We start from the raw sequence: 8,754 nt of genomic DNA, 5'->3' as shown, positions 1-8,754 counted from the left end.
ACAACGTTTTCTTTCATAACTAATCTAAACTAATGTGAACAGAAACTACCGAAATTGTAACATTTCTTAGAAAAATAGCTGGACTCCTGCTAAACACTTATTCATCCGTAGTAAAACATTTATAGTGATTTTACACTAGTAAACCTACACTTGTAAACGCAAAATATAGATGAATTATTTTATATTTAATTCTATTCCATGCAGAAGTTGTTCTTTATAAATACGTCTTTTCATGCAAAGAATTGAATTTTACCTATAAATCGTCTAAAATGTGGTGCGCCAAGAATACACCAGCACCCTTCTGATTTTTATGCTTTTCAGAGGTATCCAATTTTACAATATAGCGTCTGGTATTAATATTAGTAGGGTGTGCAGTGTAGTTAGCATAGTAATTCGTCAATCTTGTACTTTTATTAAATAGAACTATTTCATAATAGTGAAAAACGTCATTCGTTCAGACAGGAAAACGTCTCACGTGTATGGCACAAAATGGTAGGATTTCCTACGAGATTTGTCATAACAGTTTTTCCGAAGATAAATCCTAAGATATTTCCTAGGATTTATCTCGTAGTGTATAGTTTCCCTTACTGACGTGTATAAAATCTAAGAAAACAAAACTCAGAAAATCACGTAATGTATAAGGTTGAAATAATGAACTATTAACAGAAATAGAGTTACTAGAATTTTGTTAGCGTTCTAATTCATTTTTCTATCAAATCAATGAAATGTACATAAAGACTTGATCTTATATAGACTACAGAAGAAAGACAAATTCCTTCTATAAACTCCAAAACCCCATAACGTAGAGTGATTATTGTATAATAATATATATAATAATCACTCTACGCCCCATAATGACATTTCAGTCATCCTAAGGGTGGAACCAAAGACATAACTATGTATTATTCTCGTTTGTAAGTAGTTTTTCATCATTTATTGGATATAAGGAAACTTCAGGAGTCTCATTCTGTAACGCTTTGCGCAAACACAAAGCAAAAACTGCATTTAAATTTCCGATATAAACAGGGAGCTGTGGTTAGGTTTATGTTTTCGCTTTGCGTCGCAGTTCGCAAAATTTTCAAAGCCATTATAGTAATGTAAAATTGCGAAAAATGCAAATAGACCCTGTCTTGCTATGCGTTGAGATTCGCAGATTATTAGAATATATCTTTTGCCGTATGTAATTTTTGTTTTGTTCTGTTTTTTAACAAATAAAGCAGGACCCAAAGGAAACAGTAAAAATATTTAATATATTTAGTCACAGTAGGAAACTTTTCATTAAAATATAACTGAATAAATAGAGGGAGCAAAAGCAGTTTCTTTTTCTTACAATTTAGTTTGTACGGATCAGTGCTTGTTTCAATAGGAAATTAAAGAAACAGGTTTAAAAAAATAACGTTCTATAAGTTAGAGAAGTTGTAACCCCATGCCGTAAACGTCGCCAACACTTAGTGGCCCACTGGCGGGTAAATGTCGGTCGTCGCTATAACGACGCGTCGAAGGGCTGCCGCTAGTATACCACTGGCGGCAGGGCTTCGTTGAATCGAAAGAGATATCTAGAGTCGGAGTATTGAAGTTACCACCGCGTAGCAGCGAGGACTCCATTTTGGTCCGCGCTTCTTCGATTCGTCATGGAGAATCGCGAAGGGACCAACACGAACTATCGCCAGTCATATGCATGCGGTTATTGTTATATATTATTTTTTCCTGACGAATTGTTCCTAAAGTGAGCTACGGGGGTCAAGAATAACAACATGTCAAGGCCTCTACAACATGAAGTGAAAAATCTTGAGATGAGTGCGTATAATTGTATGAATTTAGATGACAACTGTAGCCGATCATTTGAAAGTGAATATGGGAGAACCATGAAATCAAGTAAATAGACGCGCGTCATTTTGTTATAAAATTACATGGCGAACGGATTTTATCTAATCTCAAACGGTTATCGTCGAATATACACGGTTACAAGAGCATTCTGATTAGCTAAATTAGAAATACCTCAACGATTTATGTCTCTACAAGCGACGTTTCCTCCATCGCCTCCGTGAGCAAGACGGAAGAGCAAGCGCCTAGTAATCCAGAGGTTGGTGGTTCGCGCCTACTCTGGGGCACGTATTTCTTTAATTTTTAAAAGTGTTTCTAGACTCTCCTTAATGCAAAAAATTAGGCATGTAGGCGATTTGACATATTTTTGCAGAGTAATTTTCTTGTTCATTGGCGTTTCCTCGCGTCTCTGCCGCTGGTGGTATAATTTTCAAGTGGGGCCACCGCAGATCATCGCTGCGGGGTCGCCAATTTTTGACGAGATATCTCTAGTTGCCCATCGGTGGTCCTCCGATGCCTACGGCATGGGGAAGCAACATACAGGATTGATGACAAGTGCTTTGCACTAAAAAATTAACATTTCTCAACGTCCTAGAACAAGAGTAAAAGAAGGATCTGATTATAAAATTTATATATTGTGTCTCACACATCTCTATCTTGCTAAAATAGAAAAATAAACTAATGGGATAAGCCTTCAAGTTCGCTATCTGAAATTGCAATGTTGATAATAAGGGTGTTTGAAAAAGAATTCCCTAGTTTTAAGTATAAATTTAATTGGGAAATGAATGAAAACTTATATCAATGAGTACATATCATGAAAGAGAATTCCTTCAAGTTTTGTTTAATGTTGGTAGACTTCAACGTGGGATTCATTTGTGGCCCTGCACACATCGAGACGATATTCCACTTTTCGCCACATATTCACCAACATTTCAGGTGTAACTGTCCCAACCGCCGCGACGATTCTTTCCTATAAATGACTGATATCTCTGTTCTTTTCACTGTACACAACATTTTTTTTATGTGATCCCAAAAGAGAAAGTCCAGTGGGGTTAAGTCGGGGCTTCGTCGTGGCCAAGGTATTGGGCCAGCTCTGCCTATCCACCTTCCTGGAAAGCGAGTGTCAAGAGCCACACGCACATGGTTACTGTAATGAGGCGGGGGGCCATCTTGTTGGAAAAAACACAAGCCCCTTTTCCGCCTCAATATCGTCCATTTGAGAAAGACGTACTCGGTCAGCATGTTATAGTAAACGTCCTCGTTTATTGTTTTTTCTACAAAAATGAAAGAACCAATCACAGATCTTCCATCAAAAGCACCATACATTAAGTTTGGGAGAGTCACGTTGATGCTGAATAACTTCATGTGGATGTTCTGCCCCCAAAATTCTGCAGTTATGACGATTAACTGTTCCACTGACATGAAATGTGGCCTCATCAGAAAAGAGGTTCTTTTTATAAAAAATGACATCATTCTCAATTCTGTAGATAGTCAGCAGCAAACTCACACTTTTCGATTTTATCAGTAGGTTTAATTTCATGTAACAGTTGCAATTTGTAGGCGCGCAACTTAAGTCTTTTACGCACAACATCATACACAGTACCTTTAGGCATTCCTAATAAATAGTAGACTACGTCTGGCTAATGACTTCTTCGGGCTCCGAACACAAGAAACACGGATCTGATCAACAGCATCTTCAGAAGTTCTTAGTCTACCTGGTGATTTTGCTTTTAAAACACTAACGGTTTCCTTGAAAGACTTTAGCCAATGACGGATAGTTTTTGCTGTAGGTGGTTCACCACCGTACTGACGTTTAAAATTACGTTGCACTGCTATAACTGATTCAGTTTTTACGAGCCAAATAACACACTGCGCTTTCTGTTGCAGAATACACATTGTTGCTGAGTTGCTCTGCACTGCACACCTGCCTGGACTGAACTGAGGAAACAGAGGAAAAAAGCAGCTCTGGTGCCGTCTCAAGGTCAAGCAGACCTGACAACTACAGGGAAGCCAAACTTGGAGAATTGATGAATCAAACCACAAACTAGAATAATGTATGTCACTTTGTACAGATTCTAGGACACATTAAAATTAGGGAGTTCTTTTTCAAACACACTGTAGTATCCGCCGTTGGATAGAATGTGGGAATACGATAAGCATAACTTTCCATTGATTTTTTAACGTTAATTTACAAAATTACGTTGATCTTGTTTTGCATATTTTCTTGTCTTTTTTAGTTACACGCTGTCCCATAATTGACAAAAAATTAATTTTCCCGTTGTGGAAAATACTGATAGGTTATAAAGGTGTAAAGCATATAAATAACCGAAGAAACACTTTCGTTCCGTAACAATTACAGTATATTCAACGGCAGGAAATATGAGAAGTAAGTGATCGTCTTCCTCGTATCTTATTGTCTTAAAAAACAAATGATGGTGGCGAATAATGGAGAAATATATTTTCCTTTCTTACAGGCTGTTCAGACAAGGAATAAGGGCAAATATTGAAGTAGAATTGACGCATTTGTTGCGATATTGTGATGTAGGAAGGAGTGAATTGTATGACAATTGCAAAAGAGGAAAGCTTAGGCCAGAAAGGGCGAGGTAAATAATATGAGCTGACACTCTTTTGCCCATGAGTTGAAAAGAGAAGTAAATGGAAGGAAGGACAATGATTGTTGTGTTACACAAACAGACAAGGTCAAGTAAGGAAGTGCCCTAATTGCTGTGATTTTTAGTCTAAGGAAGTTACCTGTGGACTTCTTGATTCCTTTATCGGCAGACCGGAAGAGGCTCCAAGTGTTTTTGTGATAAAAATTCTGATAGGAAGAAAAACGGAGAAAACGGATGTCTGTATTCTTTGCTACTATTCACAAGTCCCTGAACTGTGGAAAATAAGTCTGCGGGTTTGCGTAAGATTGAAGGATGAGCGGAGAAGATGACAAATTCTGAATTCTGAAAAGTAAGAAGAATAAATTAGTTGTCATTTCACATACAAGAATAATGAATAAAACAAAATGGAAGTAACAATTAATGATGTAAGGCAAAGTGTTTCCAATAAAACATGAACTTTGAATTATTTTTTGTGTGAGCTTGGCGTATTAGAATTACGCAAGAATAATAAAATGACAAAGAATGACTAGCCGTCTGCGTTACTCATCTAAATGAAATAAAGCTCCTTAAGGCCCTTATTATTTCGAATTTTTATTCTAGTAATAAATTCTATCACAGAAATTATCTATCCCAGGTTTAAGATTAAGCACCTTACAAGTAGATTTAGTTTCTTACAATTTTTGGAGAGTTTAAAGGTTCACCGAGATGAAACATCTACATTTTTCAGTTAGAGGAAAAGGTGCAATCTGTAACACAAATTTGTGACGATTCCTGGTCATGATAGATCAAGTTCTGGCAATTGGCTGATGATTCGATTTTAAGATCGATAGACTACAAAATCTAATGATCGTGCTTGGTTCGTAGTTAATTCCAAACAATTACAGAACGCAGCAATTGGAAACGTCGGCATCTAGACGTCTTTCCCAAACAAGAAATCTTAAGAGAGGCGACAGGGAAATGAATCGCTTAAGCCTCTGTTATGTATCAAGACATCAAGAGAAAAACAAAATGCAGGTTAAGTGAGAAGAGAGACGGCAGGATCGCATTTGTTAGAATTACATAGAAAAAGTGAAACGATCGTTAATGAAAAATTAATTTATTATTACGCGGTTATTGCCTTTAAGCTGAAAGAGAAGTAAATGCTGGTGAAAATAAAATTTAATTATCTCATGGTGATCGAACCAGGACCTATGTACATCAGAAGTGCAGTAGTCCAGCGGGAAACGCTAATTAGATTAATAGCCTCAGAGAAATTGTCCATATGATAACGATGTGTTACAGTCTGTAATTTATCCGGGTTATAGGTCTGACCACTTGCAGGCCACGAAATTAATAACCATTTTAATCACTGCTCCCCAATATAACGTGTAATACAACCGTAGTTCCAGTTGATTGTCAGATACATTTCTCTAAAACGGCATTCACTTCCAGGTTGGAGCTCATGTGGTTCGCATATAGCTATAAGCCCACTCCTGTAGGTTTGTTTCTGAACGTGATTCTGAACTCAAATCATATACAACCATTAGACGGATATTCTAAACGGGACTCTGAAGATGATTTTCTTCATAATGAAATTTTATGTGTATTAAATTAATAAATGCGTATATATGACAAAAAATTGTGCAAATCCTTGGAATATACTTAAAAAGTTTGATGTAGGGGCTTCTATCAGAAATAGATTCTAACAAGTAAGATAGGATATTTTAGGCGTTATTAAATTTGATCAGTAGCTAAATTTGTTATGATATGTCTGCATTAATCGTTCTAAATTAAATATATGGAAAGAAAAAGCAGGATTTAATCTAACTTCTGGCATGCAGTAATAACGTAATTAGTTCATTTATAAACAAATAGGTAAAGAGGCGTGGTACAGTGAGGTACTCACAACGTTTATCGCTACTTTAATCAGTTTAAAAGGCATTATAGCCACAGTACGGTATATGAAAGAATGCCTGTGCTAACTTTTAATAACTTGCACTTCTTTGCAGTATATTGCAGTACAAACCATCGCATAATTTATCACATAATTGTTCAAATCCTTGCCACTTTTTCTTTCACGTGTTTATGTACAAATATATTCATTTTTCCATATTTAGGCAAACAAATGTAATGGCATAGCGACATTTAGAATCATGCTCTCCTTTTTGATTAGAACTAAAGATGGATACTTTATTTCTAAAGAGTTAATAATTTGTAATTATCTTTAATTCCAGAAAAAATATGATAAAAGCAAATGTGCTGACCATATAGAAAGAAATTCAATTCCAGTTTGTTGAGTATAACTGTTTCTGAACTATAATGAAAATAAATTTAATTTAATTTTCAGCTATAAACCTATTAATAGCTTTAACCAATAGAAAAAATATAAGGTCGTCTTTATGCTTGTAAAATCATCCTACTTCATCCTATTAATTTACGAATAAAAGATTGTTTTCTGTCTTTCTTGCTTGAATATTACCAGATATATTACATTCTAATCAGAAGAAATCTATTATTCTATTCTCATGCCGATGCCGCAAGATTTATTAGATTCTCTCCTTGTACTGAAATGTTTGTAAAACCAAGTCTAACACTTGAGATCACAAAGGATACATGAATAAGAGGGTTTTTAAAGTACTTTTCTAAGTAAACGATTTGTTAGAATGAATCTAATAATGCAATCCTTCATCTGTATGATTTAGCATCCTTTTCTAAATCATCTCAGGGTAATAACACCATGTCACTTGATAAAATTATCGCTGATTTTACAAGTACAGTTAAGGTTATTCAGAACGTCCAAACAGTTTGTGTCTAAAACGATAGATGGCGCCACCGTCACCAATGTTAACATATACAACTAATAAAATTAAAACAATCAAATATAAAATAAACAGTTCAAAAATTAAGCAAAAACGGATATAATCTGGTTAATGGACGTTACAAAATCTAGGGAATGGTACGTGTCGATTTCAGATATTGTTATTAGTTTCATTGTTAGAGGCCACCATTGTTAAGTAAACAATCAACTTTATCTGCCGTACTTTCGACCAGAAACTGACCAAACTTTGCACACCCATTTAAGATTGAAATATCTAGGGAATGGTACGTGTGGATTCCACTTATTGTTGTTAGTTTTATTGTTAGAGGCCACCATTGTTAAATAAACAATCAACTTTATCTGCCACACTTTCTACCACAAACTCACCAAACTTGGCATACCCATCGGATTACAACTGAGATATCTACTGAATGGTACCAGTCGATTTCACATATTGTTGTTAGTTTCATTGTTCGAGGCCGCCATTGTTAAATAAACAATCGTTGGATTTCTCCATTGTTAGATAAACAATCAACTTTATCTGCCATACTTAATATCACAAACTAATTAAGCTTGGCACACTCATTTACGATTGAGATATCAATGGAATGGTACGTGTCGATTTCACCTATTGTTGTTACTTTCATTGTTAGAGGCCGCCATTGTTAAATGAACAATCAACTTTATCTGCCATACTTCCTACCAGAAACTGGCCAAACCTTGCACACCCATTTAAGATTGAAATATCTAGGCAATGGTACGTGTGGATTCCACATATTGTTGTTAGTTTCATTGTTGAAGACCACCATTGTTAAATAAACATTCGTTGGATTTCTCTATTGTTAGATAAACAGTCAACTTTATCTGCCATACTTTCTATCACAAACTAATTAAGCTTGGCACACTCATTTACGATTGAGATATCAATGGAATGGTACGTGTCGATTTCACCTATTGTTGTTACTTTCATTGTTAGAGGCCGCCATTGTTAAATGAACAATCAACTTTATCTGCCATACTTCCTACCAGAAACTGGCCAAACCTTGCACACACATTTAAGATTAAAATATCTAGGGAAAGATATGTGTCGTTTTCTCATATTGTTGTTAGTTTCATTGTTGAAGATCACCATTGTTAAATAAACATTCGTTCGATTTCTCTATTGTTAAATAAACGATTAACTTTATCTGTCATAATTTCTACCACAAACTAAGCAAACTTTTCACACTTATGAACGATTGAGATATCTATGGAATGGTATGTGTCGATTTCACATATTGTTGTTCTTTCATTGTTGAAGACCACCATTGTTAAATAAACAATCTTTGGATTTCTAAATTGTTACATAAACAATCAACTTTATCTTACGCTCTTTCTACCAAAAACTAATCAAATTTGGCGCATTAATTTATCCTTTAAAATATCTATGAAACGGTACGTGTCGATTTCACATATTGCTGATAGTTTCATTGTTAGAGGCCACCATTGTTAAATAAACAATCAACTTTAACGGCCATACGT

This window comes from Thermobia domestica, chromosome 8, assembly GCF_964235325.1.
Source record: "Thermobia domestica chromosome 8, izTheDome1.hap1.1, whole genome shotgun sequence".
Taxonomy (NCBI): domain Eukaryota; kingdom Metazoa; phylum Arthropoda; class Insecta; order Zygentoma; family Lepismatidae; genus Thermobia; species Thermobia domestica.
The sequence above is the reverse complement of the archived record's forward strand: the minus strand, read 5'-3'. Positions refer to the sequence as shown.